Source organism: Phalacrocorax carbo, chromosome 4 (genome assembly GCF_963921805.1).
Source record: "Phalacrocorax carbo chromosome 4, bPhaCar2.1, whole genome shotgun sequence".
NCBI lineage: Eukaryota > Metazoa > Chordata > Aves > Suliformes > Phalacrocoracidae > Phalacrocorax > Phalacrocorax carbo.
The window spans coordinates 57,504,222-57,522,030 of NC_087516.1; the positions used below are offsets into that span (position 1 = coordinate 57,504,222).

Consider the following 17,809-nt stretch of genomic DNA (forward strand, 5'->3'; position numbering starts at 1 on the left):
CATTTTAACCTTTGGTCTGGATACCAACAAACCTACTCAACTGTAGCCTACTCAGCTAAGCTTTTGAAAAGGGGTTGTCTTCAAGTGAAAGCATTGCAGACTGATGTAAAAACAAACTGCTTGGATTTAATCATTGCCTGCTTTTTTCCTGGTTTGGAGGAGAAGAAATATACCCATGAAAAGGGGCCATTTTGTGTTCCTCCATTCTAGAAATGAAGAATTAAAAGAATATAAGGATTAAAACCAATACCAGGATTGGGTCTGTAATTTGAATGTATAGAACCATAGCAAAGGAAGCACAAAGGAAGCACAAAGGACGACTGAATTCTTCCCTCAGAAATTCATCTTGTAAGTAGGGAAGAAGAAAAAATATCTCTACAAGCTGATATGAGCAAGTTCAGCCAGCAGTACAAAACCAGCATGGTTAAGAGAGGCATGTGCATGGCATTTGTGGGTGGAGAGAGAAAGGAAGACGACTTAAAAACCCACAAAAATGAGGACTGTTTTATTACCTCCAGAATTTGTCAGACCAAGAGCTATACCAGACAAATGACTAATTTCCACACTGTAATAGTACACAGGTGGCTGCATCGTGCCTTCACAGAAAACATTAGCTTTTCCACTTAGCAGTCCGCCTGATCTCCAGCCTGTTGAATTCTTACTGTTAAGGACAAAGCCGTTTTCTGGAAGATTACTTCAGGAGTAATGAACCTAACCTGTCAGGAAACAGATGTTTTAGCAGAGTTTCAATCTCTTGTGGTGCTGCAAACCCACTGATGAAATAATCTGATTGCTTAGAACACTTTTGTCACTTTTTGGATACAGACAGAGGGGAAAAAAAAAAAAAAAGATTCTTCTTAGTGCGCCCACTACAATCTCCCATCTGACTGAGAACAGCCTCTGGCCAGGGTGAAAAGGAAAAGTTATACTAGAAGACATTGTCATACTAAAAGTCTTACTTTTCTTCAAAAGGATCAGATATTAACACAGAGAGAGAGGGAGAAAGAGGGATTTATCAGGAATCAAGTAAAGACAATAAGCCTCTAAAATAATTAGTGGAATAGAGAGCTAAGAGTGAGCATACTTACCCAGTAGTGAGAGCAGTACCTGGGAAAAAACAGCTAGGGAGAATTGCCCAAGCCATAGCTCAACATAAGCACAAGATCAAACAAAAGAGGTTGGAAACACATTTAGAAATTAGAAGATTTATGACAGAAAGGTAGGATCCTGAATTCTTGAAAAAAAAACCAAAAACAAACAAACCCCAAAGCCCCAACAATATTACCTATGGATTATTCAGTTTGAATGGTTATTTTTAAACTTGTGATTATTAATGGGAATGATAATGCAGCTGCTTGTAGGAGCAGGAAGCTGGACTCCAAGATAGGATGCTCTAGGAACAACTTTCTGCAACTGATCATTTTCATTTTAGGTAAAATTACTGGTCTTCCAAACACTACAAATGGTCATACTAGCTCAGACCAAAAACTCTTTGAGATCACTACCCTGTTTCCAAAAAAGATGACAGCCAGACGCCTAAGAGACAGCGAATACAAAGCAAGCACATACAAAGCGTCCCCTGATATTCTCCTGGCTTTCAACCTCTAATTCAAGCTTGCTTCTGGGTTACAAAAAAGTTTGCCTCCTGAGCATCATGTCTGATAATGTCAGAATATAAACTAACTCAACAGCTCTTGTAACAGGATGCCCATTATTCCAAGCCTTTCACCCATGTTCACAGAATATCACCCAGGAGTTACTGTGGAAACTCACAGCCACCAAGTACTCTGTTCATAAGATCTCCTTGCTGTCTCTTTATCATGAGGTTCTATTCATGGTGCCCTATTGCTCTAACTTCCAGAAAGCTAATTTTAAATTTCATCTTCAAGCAAAGAAAACAACTGCTTAACTCCAGAGCAGGGAAAGTGATTTTGGAAAAATGCATTTTACAGCCAGCAGAAGTAGTCGTCCCCACATATACCATAGATTGCTGAAGGGAGAATAAAAACTACTTGATGCATGACATCTTGAATACTTAAGAACAAAAGGACTGTAGATCATACAGTTGGAAATCGGAGATGGGTGGTGTCAGCAGACTTGACCTATTAAACTGCTGGAATAAAAGAATTCCAACATAAGAAAAGAAACAGTGAAGAGAGAATTTCAGCATTCATGTCAGTATCATGAAGTTACAGGTTCACACAAGTTTCTTTTCCTCTAGATTAACGGAAAACTAATGCCAATCTGCACACGAATTCCCTGTATTCGTAATCTTTAATGGAAATGCATTCATGGCATTAACTGGAAATACATCATCTCCATCTTTTCTGGTGATGCAGGAAAATAGTTTAAGGTGGAAGAGTAATCGGGTATCTCAAAAGATCTTCCTGCCTGCTTGCTGTCTCCAGTCCTACCTTCTCCTAGACAAAGCAACCTCCACTTTTGATAACACTGACCCAGGCAGCTGTGGCTATGACAGTGTGGTCAACCAGAACATAGATGTACCTGGACAGCAGTACAGAGTAAAGATAACTGGAGCTGGAGGCAAAGTGGAGGCAGCAGCAAAATCTTGGGGAGAGGAAAAGTATTTCTGGTTTTTACAAATGCACTTGCGGTGTTTTTAAGTGATTATAGCTAGTTGTAAATGTCACTTGCTTTTATGCTATTGTGACAGTCAACACAGAGTTCCTAATCCATTTTGTAGAAGGAAGAAAGCTGAGCTGGGAAAGTAATGACAGTGCAATCAACACAATGAACTATTTTGAGTAAGAGTGTTTCATCTAGTGAAATGAACAGAGGCCACACCGGAATTTGAAACAAGGCAGGACTGGCCCAGAAAGCCAGCCTCATCATCTACTTAACTGTAGAGAGCCCCGTAATTTTTTTGTACCTACTGGCAACGTATGCGTGGATTAGTGTTAAGTCATGTTTCTTCAGTGCAGTGACAACTCACAGTGCGAGGAAATTGATAACAAAAACTGGAACTAGAACTGTTTTGACTTTCCTCAGGAAAGCAGAGCAAGACCAAATGGGCTAAGATTATGCTGATGACACCAAGTTCCAGAGTTTCTCTTTTCTCAGACTTACAACTCATGGGTACATACATAGAAATGTATGCTTAAGGAAGGCATTTATCAAATATGTGTGTCTTGTTCTAACATTGTATTATTGCTGTAAACAAGTTAACTCTAGAGGAAGAGAATCTCAGCAACTAGGAGTCTTAAGAAGCTTATGGCACTGATACACAGGAGCAAAAACACAGGTTCCTCTTCCAAAGAGGAGTGTCAGACAGGGTCTGCCCTGAGGAAGCACACCAGAGCAACACAAACCAGCAATGTCATTAATCACTACCCCAGAATTTGTGAAACTAACATGCATTTGGAATTCAGGAAGGAGATTCACCACAAAAAATTGTGTCTGTTCAAAGTGGAACGGAACCAGGTTGTGAACAGATGTAATGTTTCTGAACTCAAAAAAAGTGACAATATTTCAATACAAGCAAAACTATAAAACAAAGAAAATGACATTTGCAGTTAGTTCCATTACTGCCAACAATGCAGAAAGACTGGTTAGGAGTGGTGTGGCCAAGTGGTTACAGTGAAGGATAAAGTTTGGGTATAATCCCAGCTGAGATAATCACTACACTGACCTCAAGAAAGCCATCTGACCTCCTTATGCCTCAATCAACCAGCTGGAAAACTGGATAAAAAGCAGGACTGGGTTGAAAACCAGATGTGCAGATGAATTGGCTCTTCCTGGGTAAATAAATTACAAAATACCCTATACAGAACATAAAGAGTTTGATACAGGTGGGAATGGTTTATTTAGCACTTTATTATGTGTTTGATTAAAAAATGGCACTAGGGACAGAGATTGTAAACACTGCCAATTTACTTGGAAATGCACTAACATTTTCAGAATGAAATGAACTGGAAGGGAATGCAACAAGCAGAGAATACAAGACAAAAAAAGAATTTTACAGGCAGAGTCCTCAGGAAGTCTCTAACTCATGTGCAGACATATTTCACACAGGGTATCTTCAACAAGTTCATATTGCTCATCTGAAGAAACTCAAAAAGTCCTTTTTTAGAGTTCTAAGCTGCAAGCATTACTTTAAAAGCAACATAAATGTTACAATTTTATGAAGGTCTCAACTCATAATGTACAACAAAAAAGTCCATAAAACAATGGGTGAAGGCACAGATAAAGAACAACTTTATATAGAGAGATTGCACACAAAGATTTAATAGGTGATTTTGAAGATCATTATCACTCTGAATGATTTAAGAGTATCTGCTCCTCATAAAGCAAAAATTTTTAAAATATTGCACCTTGAATTCCTTTAAGACATACAGCATTCATCCCATAAATTGGGGGAACAAATGAACAAAGTCCTTTTGAAAAGTAAGCACACCTTATAAAGCACTATCATAATGAAAACTCTAGTGCCATCTGGTTTAATGCACAGAAGGGGAAAGACACAGCCACATTCTCAGTTTTTGATCTTGCCACCGATTAACTTCTGAGAAGTCATTTTTTGCATCTTAGCCTCAGCTGGCTCATATGTAAAAGGAGCAATAATGACAGTTTTCATTGGACCAGAAAGTGCAGTGAAATAAACAAAATTTCAATCACCACATGTAAAGATTAGTTAAAGTAGCCCTTATTTAAAACCAGATCACAGACTCTGTTTTCTTATCACAGACTATACATTCTGAGATAACTAACACAAGAGAACTAGATGCACAGGTAACAATAAGAGAACATGAGCTAATGGGATGAAAACCAAAACGATGACCTCAAAATATACATTAAAGAACTTAACTCCAGTAGCATTATATACATGTATCATACGTCACATTGCCAACTTTTCATTAAAGGAAACAACACATCTCACATTCTCCTCTCCTTTTCCAAAAGGAGCTAAATGGTGAAATGTAGGAGTAGAATTAAGATCAATTAAAGTCAGATTTCCAAAAATCTATTTTGTTTTCTTTTGGACTTAATCTGAACAAATACATCTACCTTTAAAAGGGCACACATTTTGTGATCAACAATCCTGGCAAGGTCTGTCACAATCTGACAGACGCAGGAAACCAATCAGATGACACATAAAAAGCAAATAAGGGAATTAACTGCAGCTAGAATGCTCTTCCTTCACAATAAAATGCACCAAATCAGATCTTCAGCTGCTATGGGGTGTCTTAAGTTAGTTCCAAACAAGGCATCAGATCCCATGCTCTAGGCAAGGACTGTAATTCCTTTGTATCTGAATGTACCAGCATCTAAATTTCTAGGCATAGGGTACGTTAAGTTTCATCTCTTCAAAGTATAGAGGCCTTGATATTTGTCTATTAAACGTTCACTATGCAGTAAATAGTACAAGTAGTGGTATTACCAGAGCCTTAAACCATGCAATCATTGAAGGAAAAGCAACTTCTAAACATGCATGATGAATGGTCACACAGCGGGCAGCACCTATTTCCCTACCTTCCTCCATGTTGAAGTAAAAGATGTATCTGGAAAACAATTGCTGTCTGCATGTCGAAATGCCAACTACAGATCCGTGTCCGGCTCAGACCCTGTGGTTTTGAAGACACCTAAGTTCATAAGAAGACTGAAAGTGACTTCTGTAGCAAGCAAACTTTGCTTGCTTCCGAAATCCTGCCCTGTCACAATTCTTATATACTAACAATATTTTCAGACTTAAACACGTGTTTAATTAGAAAATAGATGACAGAAAAAGTAATAGACCTAGCAAAGATCACATCTGAATTACCTCGGTTTGGAGAGCTGAGGGTGAAACAAAATCATGGGTTGGATTTTTCACCATAACCTTTGTTATGAAAACAAAACGAACAACTTCATACAATGGGCACCACTAGAAAAGGTAGCTGTCCAATTCAGAATGGCTAATAAATAAATAATGAAAAAAGAGATGCCACCAGGTCCACACATTTATGAGGCTGACTTCAAAAAAGAATAGTTCCATTACTACAAGAAGGGGGTGGGAAGGATTACAAAAGCTCGTGATTATAGCTATATAGGTAAGATTTTTCTCTCAAATATAAAGAAAATAGGCTGAGGTAATAACATCTAAGTGAACTGTACTAAGTTACAACACAATGGCAAGAGTTGGTGACACTGACTTAGCAGAAAAAGTTACAGGAAAAGAATACTATTCACATACATTTCAAAGTCCACGTAATCCTTTTAACTCACTAGTAACAGCACGTCCTTTCAGCATATATGGCAGTATAAAAGGTGGTTATAGACTCGGGAAAGCAGATATCAAGCACCAAAGCAAGGTGCTCCACAAAACATTTTCATGATCCCTCAGCCAGCTACTCTTTGCCGATCTCATCGCAGCATTGCACTGCTGAGACATTTTGCTGATGCACAGCTCGTCAGATTCAGGGTTTTTGTAATGTAGGAGAGTTGAAGTTGAGGAAACCTATTTCCATTTCCTACAAAAAAAAAAAAGCAAACCCCAAACCCTCTGAGGAACATAAACACCAAAGCTGAAGATCAAGAAGTATTCTTCTTGTTTTGATATCTCTTTCACACCAGAAAAGTTAAGATTCAGTTAACGCACATTAGCAACTTCCATACAACCAGAAGATTGTGGAGATCTGGAATACCTTCATATCTGGCAGCACAGTTCTTTTAAGGGTCAAATCCTTGCAACCCCCCTTCAAATGAACAATCAAAAGGGGAAGACGCTGTTTCCAATGGCTGAAGTTGGCACATTAGACTATCAAATCCAGGTATCAGTCAATGCACACTCCACACAAAAATCCTATTTTGAGCTGGGGATCTCTACCCAGCACTCACCTAACAGAAGATGGTTTGGCCTATTATTCTTGTGTACCACTACAGATGTTTTGAGACTATTGCTAACATAAAATGATTACTTCAAATTAGACTAAATTTACAAAACACCATTCCTTCACATTTTTTCCCCTCAAAACATATTAGATTTAAGAAAAAATTATACTTAAAAAAGCTTACATTATGCATTGTCAATTACATAGTGCAATGTAAGCTTTTTTTTGAAGTATAATTAAAGTGCTGACCTAATGTCAATTATCGCAACACTATGTTGACCTCAAGCATGCTTAAAGTGCTCTTTCAAGGGGAAAGCCATAATAAAATCATTTCTTATAGTCACCACAATCATTCATTAAAAAGGTTTTAAATAGTATGGTTTCCACTCTCCCTGTTCATAGTCAGATGATATCTTTAACAGTTGCTGAATGCACAGCAAGAAACACAAACAGTGTTTCAAGCCCAGGCATGAATTTCTAATTAAACCAACAGAGTTATCAGAAATTACAGTAATTAAACAAAACTGCCCATGTGTTGTTAGTCCACCCAATGAATATCCAAAAGTTACTCAAAGCTTTCAATAGTACACCTAAAATAGGCACTACCACATGCTTGTTCAGCAGCAATTCTGTAAAGTTAGCAAGTCTCAGTACTATTTGCATTAGTCACTCAAAATTACTGCTTTTCAAAGGTTTGCTGACAGGATACTGCTGATTCATTTCATCGCTGCTCTTCTGCTTCCTCCCATTAAGAAAAGAGGTAATACTGCACAGAGTTGGCTAGTACGGTCTTTGCCAGGATAGAAGGGAAGTGGGATGGGTGGGAGGATATTACCGAAACTGCCTTGCTGTGCTACAGCTAACTTAATGCAGCTTCCTTCTATGCACCAAGGCCAGAAGGAAAACATTTTCTAATCAAAGGCACATCCATGTACATATGAAAGAACAGTATCAATGGGCCACCTTAGATTGTACGTTTGAAGAATTGTCTTAATAAAACAAATGTACATATGCTCGAGGTACCTGATTTTCAGATAATAAAGCAGCCTCTTTTCACCCTGAACTGCCATACCATTCAGGCTTAGCTCAATGGGACAGAAGATTCTTCTCCTGCCACTGCTGTCTTTATCCAGACAGAGCTCAAGCCTCATAAACTGGAAGCTCTAACCTTACATCTACTTTATAAAGATAACCGTGGTTTTACTAGGGCTGAGGAGTCTCTGCTACAAAGATCAGTGTCACAGCAAGACTTCTCCAGAAACAAACACCAAAACAGCAACCTTTTGAAGTTTTCATTCTAATGGGGAGTGGGTCATAATCTACATTTGCTCTTAGGAACCACTCTGCAACCATGTAATTACATTGTCATTACCATGTCATTACAAGGTCTTATACTTCCAATTGCAAGCAGAGGAATTATGTTGAGATATCATTACTAAGAGGAAGCTTTCTAAGAACTTTTCACTTAAAGTGACATTATTCACAAGAAGAAAAAGTTAAAGATATTTTATGTGGAAACAATGCTTTTGGTTATGTCTTTCAGCAGGGGCTTTCACTCCTGTATTATACAGTTCTTGGTTTACAGCAAATGTATGCATTGAAATAAATGAATTGGGGAATATCCACAAAATTCCAAGTCTGCTTTAAGCATTCTCTATAAAAAAATTAACAACTTTTTTCCTTAAACCCATTTGTTTGCCTCTTAGCTTCTCTGCTTATAAGAACATACATATACACAGCATACACAGGAGTGTAACAGTGGTTTCACAGTGCTAAACTTCCCCCCTCTCCCCCCAACCCAACAAAGAAAAGCAAACCCAGTGTTTTATTATGTTTGTAAATGCTGCACTGGCAAAACAGCTCAGGTTGGTTTGTACCAGCTGTTTATAATCTTTGATAAAATTATAAGAGCAGCAGAAAAATGAGATTTCAGAAATCAGTAGAAAATGAAACAAAGATAAGGTTGCCAGCTCAGTATTTGAATGAAATTTTGTACAGAAAGGCACCCATAGCTGAAGTATAGGAAAGAAACATTTCTCCAATGCTCGTCTCATTCTTCATTATCATTATAGTAAGTCTGCATACCTCTGAAGATCAAAGTGTCTGAAGAGTTAAAATATAAAACAAAGTAAGCAACCAAAAAACCCCAAACCAATGCCTAGATTTCCTTTAGTGAGTTTTAAACCTGAATGACTTCTGGAGACTACACAATATTACTGACAGCAGACAGTAAAGAATTCCCATGTCTGCCTTTATATTTTATCATAAACTTGCACAAACTTCAGTTATGTCTGGAAGCCAAACATAAATTAATCACAGAGCAAGCAGGTACTGCACAATCCAGTGTTTTCCTTATCTTTGAACCTCTCCCAGCTTGGACAGATGAGCCATTCTTCACTATGCGGGAAGAGAACAGAACAGATGAGCTTCTGGAAATCCTGCTTTCATACTCAGGCACCCAAAGCAAGGGGCTCCCAACCATTAAAATACTGCCAGAATTCCAAGATCACGTATTATGAATTACTGTGTAACATGGTTAAAAAAGAAAATATTATAACAACGAGGTTCTCAGCACCATGTTTTCTGCTCCTGAATAAATAAAACATTTTTTCCCTTTGTTTCAGCATTAAAAGTCTAAAATCACCCTCCAGTGCACAAAAATCTAAAAGAATTCTCAAAACACTCAGACCATGAAAAAGCAGAGAGCTCCTCTTCTTCAAAGACCTAAAATCTGAAGAAGTGAGCTCCCTTTAAGAATCTAGTGTCTCTGAGCAGACCGTTGTCTTCTTGCACACCCAATATAGTACAAGAAACAGCCAAGGAATAATCTCCTGCAGAGATTAAAGATGATCTCGTGACTATCATGCAAGAATCCTCAGGTGGGGAGAAGGAAGTCTGCACTGAAAGCAGCTATTGTCATTCTCTTAAAAAAAAAAAAGGTTTTCTATGTTAGCAAATGGTCCAGAAAATAACAGAAGAACATGTATTCAGAATTTTAAGAACTTGCATGAAGGCTATAAATGTTATACCATCTCACTATAGTGGCTTAGCAGAAAAGTGAGCAACCTCATAGGTACTATATTTAAAACAGATTACTGAGGACGTACAGGGAAAAAGAATTATTTTTTCCCCAAAAAGTACACACACACAAATTCACAGAAGAACCAACTCTCTTCATCTACTTTCAGCATCTTACCTGTGATTCTGTGAATATAAAGTAAAGCAAGAACTATGTCCCACAGTTTCTAGCTTCCCTTGTTTCACTCTGCACTGAAAGTAAGAATTAATTTTCAAAGATGGAATACTATCTGTCAGGAATTCTGAGCAATTAATACAAAAAGAGAAGAGACTTGACTCTATTTACAGGTTACTTTGATAATCAGCAAAGGGGATACATAAGCTACTTATGCAGGTTCAGCTCACAGCTTTTCTGCAGCTTATGCAAAACTAAGTTTTATTTAAGTTAAACAAACAAGAACAGCAACTTTCAGTTTTGTTTGCAGCAGAGAGCTCAAGGCAACTTAAGGAGTTCTACATTAAGATTTGAGCTCAATTTGGAGCATACTTTTAATGTATACCCTCCTGATCAGCCCCTCCTACCATGCTTGATTCAGAGTGGCTTCAAAGCACACAAACTGGATTCCTTTTAGATGAACCAGAAGGTAGGACCCAGAACTTGCCTGTTGCCCTGCAGCTGCTAATGGGCATTTGGTCCAGAGCAGACTGCAGCTATATGGAATCAACATCCCTAAAAGATGTAGAAGCACACTTCACTTTACGTATCTGTTCCTGCTGGCTCACATCAATTGCTAATAAAGAGGTAGCCCGAGAAAGGTCCCTTTTCTTACTACAGATCATCCAAGGCTTTTTTACCTCATCTTGTCCCGTGGTAACCTATGCTCCTGGTTTCCCCAAAGACACTCTAGCACTGTGGACCAAAGGGTGTAGAGGCAGCCTACAGCCTGTCCCAACCACTGAGCCAGCTGCCAACCTCAGCCAGCATTTCCTGTAGGAACTTCTACCCACAGCACCAGGAGGACATAAGCAGGGGCAGAAGTTTGAGATGCAACTGTCCACAGCTTCTTCCACCACAGCCAGGAAGCATATGTGCTCAGCCTCTCAGGGTGGAAGACTCTTGCCCTACTGCAAGTGAGGGCCAGGTATTGAGCAGACATTTTAAAAACATAGGGGTGCTTTCTCCCACTTAAGGTTAAAATGGATGACTGTATATCTTTATTTTTAAGGAAGACCTATATCTATGGCATGAGAATAGAGTTTTGCTTAATGTTAGCGATGCCAACTTCTGCCTTCCCACTGCAAGTGATGGGTCCCTAATGTCATTATACAAAGAGATGGAGTCTCTCATTCTTTCTGTGGTGCCCCAGGTGGATCAGAAAAATCTCATTAAGAATTTGATCAATGAAAGTTTTTAAAAGAAAAGCTGAAAATGAACTGTAGTTATTAACGCAGTTAACATTATTGCAGCTGTGTGGCAGTATGAACTGAACTGGCAGCTCTAGAAATCTAAACTAGCTGACAATACATAATGCTGTCCATGCAGCCAGACAAGATTGATTTTTATTATTTCTGCAGTTCTGTGAAGCACTGCCAGTTAAAAAAAAAGGTGGGGGAGGAAAGAAGCAGGGCAGGCCTGTTGGCTGCTTCTTGATAGAGTAGCTACAGGTCTAACACACTAGAAGATAATTAACTTCTTTAAAAATAAATTACATCAAAAAAAAACCCAGAAAGTAGTTTCAGAGACAAATACAACTGCTAACTCCAGTAAGTACAGATATCAGTAGGAATGATAACTAAGCATGCTTTCTTTTTTACCAGTTACTGCATAGCAGGAAAAGCACCTAGGACTTTGTAACACTGCACTAAAGCAACCTCTTTATAAATTTCTCAGCCTTTGAGAAAAAGACTGTAGTGGAGGCATCTCTGCATGAGCAGATTAAACATTAGCAAAAAGCCACATTCCTAACTAACCCCCTGACCTCCCCACCATTTTATCAAGGTGAAACAGAGTTTTAAAAGTTATGAACAAAAAGTGCAACAGTGCACAGCTCTTCTAAAGCCAGACACTTCCTGTAAATCAGTAGACTTTGCAACAGTGTTCTTTTAACAAACAATTTGGCTATCCCATACTTTCAAAAGAAAAATAATTCTAAATATCTAGGGTGAAAAACCATAGCTAGGTATGTTTTAGTAGTTAGCTCAAAAAATCTGGATCCCTGTATCAATGGTACAGATGCTACTAAAAAGTGAAACAGAACAGAAAGTTCCAAGAGAAGAACAGTCTGCAAATGCAGGTGATCAAAGGGACTTTGCAACTAGGCCAATAAGCAATGGTGCTGTTAGGAATTTCATAGCTAACAACTAATATTCCAAAAGGCATCAGAAGTGTGACACTTTGATCTATATCCCAGTACGTGTCATCACAACAGGCAGGAAACACCTATCTAGAGAGGTAACAATAAACTTAAGTGTGGCCAAAGCAGACGCCTGTGACTAAATTAGAAATGTATTAATCAGCACATAATTACATTACATTTCCTTGAAAGTGATATGAGAAGTGTGATCACCATCGATGTGATCAGACATGGATATAGTTCCACGCAGGAGAAGTTCACACAACAAAAGTTGCCAGACAAAGGGACAAGAGAAGCAGAGCGGGCTCTAAATATGGAGGAGATACTCCCAAATACACAAGAAGGATGACTGGCAAAACAGAAAACGAAACAAGCAGTACTGGGAGTACAGGAGATCACCCCTTGCAAAGCTAGAGAGCGGTGGTAACAAAAATATCAGGCATTAGGTAATAGTAGAAGAAAGACGAGTCCACATCAGTTCTTACTTCACTCAAAGAGCTCTCAAGCCTGAATTACCTTGGTTTCCAGAAACTACCAAGGACCATAGCTACCACTGTTAACCGTACTGCATCAGCTCCATGGTACTGTATACTCACAGCTAATTTACAATAGGTGTTACAGACTAACAGTTTTGTGTACATAGTTATGATTAATAACATGCATGAGCTAACCTTTAGCAAGATGTGTGCTGTTAATAAATTAAATGAACAGTTTTAAAGCTTAAAACTCGCCTCACCTGCCAGCCTTCTAAACACTATCACAGCAGTCTCCAACTCCCTGGTATCTCTCTAGCGTAAACACACGCATAAGTGCATCTATTCAGTCCCAATACAAGTTCCTTCTGTCCACAAATGTATCTGTCCATCTGAGAGTCCTGTTGGTTCAGGAAGCAAGCAATTCAGTTAACTTAGTGCTGTGCTCATGATATGTGCCCACAAAATCACAGCGTGGGAAAAGGGGATTGTACGCTGTTTCCTGTAACATTATGGTCTGTAAATCTCTCATTTCAAGTCCGGCACAATGCTGATGTAGGGACAGTATGGGACTAATGCAGCTTCTAGGCAGGAGAGCAGCTAGGCTGGTATGAAGGCACAAGTCTGGGTCTATTTGCACTGTAAAACAGAGGAGCTTGACCCAAGGAGAGAACATCCATATGGACAGTAGTAGTTAGCTCAAACCACAATGATGTTAGAGATGTTTGCAAGCATATCAATGCATCTAAACAAACCAGCTGTCTGATCCCTAATTAGCGACAAATGCTCCCCTGAAGACATTGCTCAGTAGTTCCAAATGCAAGAACTTGCACTTTAAAAATATATTTCCTTTCTAGAAGTATGCACAGTATAGCAAGTTTAATGACTGTCAGCTCTTCCTTCTTTTCCTTCCTAAAAGCAGAATGAAGTGTCAAACACTGGATGAAGTTAGAATAACCAAATACTAACTTCATCTTGTTCTCGCAATTTTACAGGTAATTTTTATTCTAAACACAACTATCAAAAAATCAACATAAAGATTAATAATGTGGCTGGAATCCAGTAAGATTTACACAGTACAAATTTGACATTTGCTTTTTAAGCAACATACTATGAATGAGCTAATGGCTGATTTATGCAGAATGGCATTTTAACACTGATCCTTACACAGTTCCTTGCAGAAACCTCTCTCTCTGCAGGATCAAGCCACCCTCCAGCTGAAGATGGCATTTGGTCTGTTCAAGAGAAACTCAACATCCTCTTTCACTAGATACTGAAGACTCAAAACTGTCCACTACTTTTGCTCCCAGTTAACTCAGTATAACTCATCTTCAGCTCAAATCTTTAGTACTGCTTTTAGGACTGAAATCTATACGAAGTATCTACAAGCAGTGTCTACATAAGAAGCACAGTAGAGCAAAAGGTTGGAATATAATTACACACTTTTTCTACATCTACACACTTTGTTGTATACAGCCATCATTTCTACTTTTTAATAGCAAGAAGCAGAGACTGTCATAATCTCAAAGAGTGGGATTCTTCTGTTTTCTTTTTTCCTGGAAGAGGGGGAGATACGAAACAAGTGTGCATGCGCTGTTGCATTTCACATGTAAGAGAGAGATGGACATGTGTTCTAGGATGTCTTTGTGCTGCCATCAAACATTGTAGCCAACTATACAAGAAAAGAATTTGGTTCCATACCTAAAAAGGTCACTCAATCAAGAGTGATAATGCTCACCTTGACTACCTCATGAAAGCAATAGCCCTTTTCTATTCCAAACAATCGGTTTCTTGTGAGGGAAAAGGCAGGCACAAGAGACAACCTATGCTAAAAGAATGCTAGAGGAAGATTTATAGTCAAACAAGAAATTACTTACAGAAATAAAAAAAAATACTCCTAAATGAAGAAAAGCATCATTGGATAATATATAAACAAGTCTGGACTAATGGCTGATCTTTCGTCATAGCTTTGGAAGTAAAGCATTGGCAAGAAACTAAAGAAAAACTCTACAGACACTAAATGCCCAAACTATATACTCTCACACATGCTTAGGAAAAAAAGTAATTATAAGTTTGTTTATTAATGCTACTTTATTTTACTACTTCATCATTTATCCTTCCTAAATGCAGCCTCATTATGACATATGGATTTCTCATGTGAAATTCCAACACAGACTTGATTTAAAGCAGAATACACTCAGCCCTTGAAGTTCTGCTCATATGCAGCTCTTCAAGTCAAATCATGTAAAACCTTCAGGCTTTTGATGACTTGCACCTGTCTTACAATATTTTTGAAGAATCCCTGGCTATTCAGAAGTTGCTTCCCCCTCCCCCCACGGGTCTAATAATTCTTCTGTAATGTAGCTTCAGTTCAAGTTTGCCAAAAGCACGTTAACAGCAAGGATGGCATAAAGAAATCTAATCCAATCAATGACCAGACAACTGTTTAATATAGCCAAATAAAATGTACTCATCCGAATCAGTCAGATCATGTTTTCTCCAAACTAGTAAACAGCTGCAGACACAGTCTGCTTCCCATCAAATGTTCCGTGTATAACAAACTATACCTTGTATCTCTGATGGTTCACTAGTAATTTTTCAAAACCATGACTTTCAAAACATATGACAACTATATTTTATTGAAGAAAGGAATAGGCTTAGACTGCCCAAGCCACAAATTGAAGACCAATCCAGAAACTCTACTGTAGGTGCCAAAAGTCTGCTGAATGTCAGTATTTGCTGGCATTTTTATTATTATGAATACGAGTGCAGACCAACTTCTTCAAAGAAGAAACGCACTTCAAGCGTGACAGAAAAGGAGAAGCTCACAACTCCTATTATAATAGCACAGGAGCAGAGAAAATAACTCCCTTAACACTGTCTGGAAAAAGTATCCCAAAAGAGTAGTTGCAAATGTGTTTAAAAGATGGAGAACCTCAAAAATAAATTCACATCTTACATTCTGGTCTGTGGTATCAACTGTGCTAAAATAACCAGCAACTTTGAAAATCTAGTAAAATTTTGACTGCCACAAACATGAAAACTACCTGTAGTGAGACTGCTGAAGTACAAAACTTCTACCCGCCATAATTTTTTGGGTCTTATTTTCAATTCATTCACAACAAAAAAAATTCTTGCATGCATAAGAAGACACAGAGGAAGCCAGCCAGACTGAGACACATGTTCAAATCTCTGAACAGCAGTAAACTATTATGAGCTTAAATCAGGTATTTACTATTTTTGCTTGACTATGTACCTAGCCCTTTAAAAATTTAACTGACTCCTGAACATGCTTCACAGAGCTGATTTTGCACTGATTTTTGACAGTTATAAACTAAAATTAAGCGCATACTTTCTCTGACTCAGAGTAACAACAAACAGCACAATAAATCGGGAATAAACAAACAGGAAACAATGACCCAAGCTACAATTTCTCACACAGATGACAATGGAGACCGGTCTGGTAAAAAACGGAAGATCAATGCCTAAAATTCTTATCCTACCCATCCTATCCTAAAACACTTATCCATGGTTGCAGCCTGAGCTCCCTGTGGCACACAATGCCGAAAGAGCTCTCCTGCTGTTGTTGTGATGCCCCATGGAAGCACAGTAAAGAAAATTGGAAGTAACATCACTTTTAGAAGCATTAATTGTAGTTATGGCGTCTGCATGGCTATCCCCTCAATAAAACACAGAAAACACTAAAGAGCTGTATTGAATTCCTTTTCTGCTTCTGGTTATTTATGGTAAGAATTGCAAAGAGACTAATTTCATCCATTTGAGAATTCTTGAAGTAGAGCTCTGACAGAGTCCTAACAGCAGCACATGCTCCCTTCAGGATCCCAAATATGCATCACTCAAAAGAGTAAATAATCTGGCCATAAATTACCAAACATTTACTTGCACGACCCTTTGAATGTCAAGTTGAGCACGTTACCTTTGAGGACAATGACAAACCACCTTTGTAATTCCTGGAGACTGCTGTCACAGTATCATTAGGTAATGAATAAACTCTTGAATATATCACAAATCCAAGTTCTAGAAAATTTTTAGTGGTATGCTCACTAAAACGACTTACTGCACTGCGGCAGAGCAGATTACTGGAAATAGCTCTGTTTATGTTTTCAGCCCCTATGTGCAACTGATTCATTAGAATTAGAAAACCTCGTGAAACTCTGAGGTTAACTGAGCAAAAAAGTCCACTACATTTCTTTTTTTAAAAAATATAATTCATATATTAAGGAATATATGCTACACTTGATGCGTGACTTCAGGAAAGATTAACTGCAAATAACTACCAAACAGCTGTATGGCCTGTTTTCCAGTATGTATGGAAAGATAGACAGTCCATAATGTAATGTCTTGAATTTCAGCACTAACATAATAGAAGATTTCCTGCTGATTTTACATCAGCTTGTGGTACAGGTGCAAAGGACTTTGGTTACTGGCAAGCATAAGGAAAATTAATCTAGAAACCAGAAAGGCAGCTTCTCGCATTCCATAAACAGCTTATAAAATTAATTGCAATAGCATACACATCAACTCCGGATGTGTAACCAGCTATGCTATCACTGACCAATACAATCAGAATACTTGGAAAAAGCCAAATACTTCCCTCCAAAGGTAATTGATATAGACAGATCACATAACCAATAACTGGGAATTGGTCCATCCAAGTTATTTCTGGAAATCTATAGGTCTCACATAAGTACCAAAACTGCCTGTTTTCATTAAAAAAAATAGAAGTAGAGGGAAAATGTCAGTCTTGCAAGAAACTTCATTTGAAGTGAACATAATTTATCTTTTAACTAGTACTGCAAAAGCTGTAATTTACAGTGGATGAATCACTAATGTCTCTTAAAGCTATGAACATACATACAGGCTATACTTTAACCCTATACCTCAGGTGTTAGAACTTCCTGAAGAAATACTGATCAGCTCATTAAAAGAAAGATCAGATAGTAGAATAACTTCAGTAATAATTTCAGTAAAAACTCTCTCAGGCCAAGAGGAAAAAGTAAAGCCAGGCATTATGCATCTACTCTCCACAGAGCCACAGCCCAAATAGCTGAGGTAACCGACTCAAACTAAGTAACCTCTCTCAGTGTGTCAAAAGACCCAAGTTGCATACTTTAGC

At 38.2% G+C, this 17,809-nt stretch overlaps 1 protein-coding gene across 3 annotated transcripts in view; it reads right to left on the reverse strand.

The window, feature by feature from the left end:
- The window catches only part of TBCK (TBC1 domain containing kinase), a 112,595-nt gene that overhangs the window by 83,973 nt on the left and 10,813 nt on the right, over positions 1-17,809 (reverse strand). The gene's annotated exons all lie outside the window — the stretch shown is intronic.